The sequence below is a fragment of the Nanorana parkeri genome, unplaced genomic scaffold (genome assembly GCF_000935625.1).
Source record: "Nanorana parkeri isolate BGI_ZX_2015 unplaced genomic scaffold, ASM93562v1 scaffold2547, whole genome shotgun sequence".
NCBI classification, from domain to species: domain Eukaryota; kingdom Metazoa; phylum Chordata; class Amphibia; order Anura; family Dicroglossidae; genus Nanorana; species Nanorana parkeri.
In genome coordinates this window covers 79,239-82,469 of record NW_017308815.1, presented here as the reverse complement: position 1 = coordinate 82,469, position 3,231 = coordinate 79,239, and the positions used below count along the sequence as shown (strand labels likewise).

At 39.9% G+C, this 3,231-nt stretch overlaps 1 pseudogene; it reads right to left on the bottom strand.

Annotated features, from left to right (window-relative positions):
- Window positions 1-1,480: 1,480 nt before the first annotated feature.
- Window positions 1,481-3,231, bottom strand: part of LOC108801890 — a 6,961-nt pseudogene continuing 5,210 nt past the window's right edge.

Sequence of the window (3,231 nt, the reverse complement as noted above, 5' to 3'; positions counted from 1 at the left end):
GCAGAGAGATCAGCGTCCCTGGTTACCAGCTAACCAGGGACACTGATCTCCAGATAGCCTAACTCTCCCCGGCTCTCCCGCTCCCGGTCGTCCAGGAGAGAAACACTGCTTTTTCTTTTTTATTCTGACACGGAGCCGTTGGCTGGCGTCAGAATAAAAAAAATTCACCATAGGAATGCATTGTTAGATTCCTATTGTCTATTTCAATTTTCAATAGCCAATAGCGAACTAGCTATAGCACCCGCCCACTGCTGCAGTTCTCCACCAGGTCCCCACTAGTGATTGAAAGCAGCAGAGGGCGGGTTCAATAGCTAGTTTGCTATTGGCTATTGCAAATTAAAATAGCCAATAGGAATCTAGCAATGCATTCCTATGGCGAAAATATTTTTTTTTCTTTTCTTTTTTTGACAGCAGCAGAACCGCCGGCCAATAGAAAACAGTTGTGCAGAGCCAGCTGTCACTGCTAGCTCCACACAATCGTTTTCCATTAATTTTTTTTGTACTATTTAAACTATTTTTCTGTTCTGCTCTGTCCCAGATAATGGCAGAAGTAAAAATCACAATGGGATCAGGAAGAAGAGGGGGACAGTCCACCATATTCTTACAATGTTTGAAATATTGGAGACGTTTCATCAATGATTCTATAAGGGTCGTATCTGTGTTCTCCATCTCCAGAGTAAATACAAAAAAGACAGGTGGTAATATAAAGCAGACAATTTCATTAATATTAACACTTCATATTAATTTTTAATGTACATTTCAGAAATATCAATTTACTTTATTACACGGAATAAAGTGTATATTGTGCTTGTTAAGGATAAAAAAATAAAATAAAATCTGCTCCCAAGCTTCCACATATGACCTAAAGCAAAGGCAAAGATCACATAATCTTTGGATACCAACGTTATTGCGGATGTTTCATGACTGAAGAGCATCTACTGTTTGCTATTAAATGGTACAACTGCAAAAAAAGCAGGAAACGGACAGGAAGCAGAGCCTACATAGGTCTTGAGCATACTGTATATCGATTGACGCTCTCATTTACAAAAATACTAGCTGTATGGACAAAAATTTATAAATATGGAAGGTTTTAACACCAATACCAATTTTACATTAAGGTGTAGCAATGTAGGTTGGTTCTTCTAGTGTGCCAATGTCCAGCCATCCTGCTGATGTCGACTTTGGTCCTGCACTGAATACAATCCAGGTGTGATGTCAATGAGGAGAGGGATAGCAGTGAGATCAAAGTGGCATGCAGAGCACCTTCAGTGGACCAGTTGTTACATTTGGAGCCGCTGACCAGGAAGATGATAACATGGCAAAAAAGGAAGTTAAAATACTGTATTTATTCAAAAAGAAAACTAGGTACATATTTGTAAAAAGTGCTCCGGGGAAAGGCTTAGAGGACAAGGTGGTTAGATGCTATCCTGATTTATTTTTATAGGGTGTAGTTGTGACTTAAAGAAGTATACTGCATCATTTATGCAGGGGTCTTTTTTCCAGCTAGATCTGCATATACTGAAGGGCAATTCTTTTGGTAGAGATGCTCCACCAATGTGTTACTTCCTGGAACCATTGCCCGGTGAGCCCCTCGATTTGCATAATTCCAGAGGTGCAGAGCATAACAAGTGTCAAACGTGGGCTCTTTGTCCCAAACCTCATAGTAGCGCTGGAATGCTTCGGGTCCAATAGGATAAAAATGTGCAGGGCTCAAGATAGTGATATTGCCACACATAAAATCCTCTTTCCCACTAAAGGGTTGCATGTTACACAACTGATTCCGAATACGAGTAAACAGAAGTGGCCCCTGATAGCCCCATATTTCACCACGATAATTCCGAACAAAGTCTTCCATACATTTCCAGGTAAACTCGTGGTGTGAAGAGAAACCTAAAACAGCATTGCTAGAATACTGCTTTGATTCTGCAGCCAGAAAGCTGTGATGTAGTATGGGTCGAAGTGATATGAAATCAGTGTCCATATAAATGCCACCATGTTTCCAAAGCAAAGCTAGCCTGCAGGCATCAGAGCTGACATGGGCCCAATATATTTCTTTTGCTGGATCAGCCTGCAAATAAAATCGAGAGATGGTTAGAAGAAAAAAAAAAAAATCACAGATTTCCAGTATTTGACATTAATAGCCAAAATCTGCCTCTGCACCTTTTTAGTTGTGGCCAAGTGCATTTCCCCTCAACCCCACATGACTAATAGAAATACCAATAACAATAATAGAAATGGGAGTAATAAAGAGACTGTGACTTTAAGAATACTGAAAGATGCTGACAGATGTAAAGTCCAGCTGTGCACACTGGAGTTGCATTGTCCCATCACCTGGCTCTTATGCAAATTTCTTATGCGAGTTCTTCAGGAACCAGACAAAGTTCACACAGTGTGTGCCATTGTTTGCACCCTTTTAGCCGGCATCTCTCGATCAGCTGATTGAGGGAGACGGTCTAAATATCTTCAAACGCAACAGTGCGGACAGCCAATCAGCTGCTGGCCCTGTTCAGGAAGATTCCTCGATCAATGCTTATGAAGGAATCTGTTTTATTTTTTTCAATTGGTCTGTAGGTTAGATGAAAAAAATAGAATGGTGTATAGTCAGCTTAACTCTCAGCATCTTACAGAAATTACACTGCTCTGTGCATTTGCCTCAGGTAGTGTACAAAAAAAATGGATAGCACAGGGGTAAAGGAATATTTTGCACAAGAGACATACAAAGACCTTACCACCCAAAAAAATACCTGCTAGCAATTTTTTTTTTTTTAGTTCTGCTTTTAGTGCATGTCAAACGGTTTGAAGGGTTGGGGGGTACAGCAAAATGACAAGATGAAGGGAATGCCAAAAAAAAGGAAGATGGGAACACATGAGGTGTTCCTGAGCAGACACAGAAGAGTTAATAAGCATGAAAGAGAACTCAGGTACAGAATGTTTAGAATTAGAAGTTTGAACTACAACCCCAATTCCAAAAAAGTTGGGACGTTATATAAAATCTACATAAAAACAGAATGCAATGATTTGCAAATCTCATACACTCAGATTTTATTCACAATAGAAAACATAGATATTTAAAATTGAGAACATGTACCATTTTAGGAAAAAAAAATAAGGTATGGCAAGAATTTTAAAGAGGAACCATATTACCAAAAATGGGGGACAGGGGGGACATGGGGTCCTCTTTAAAATTCCTAACCAGACCCTTGATCCGAGTGCAGGCCTGGCAGAGCAGGA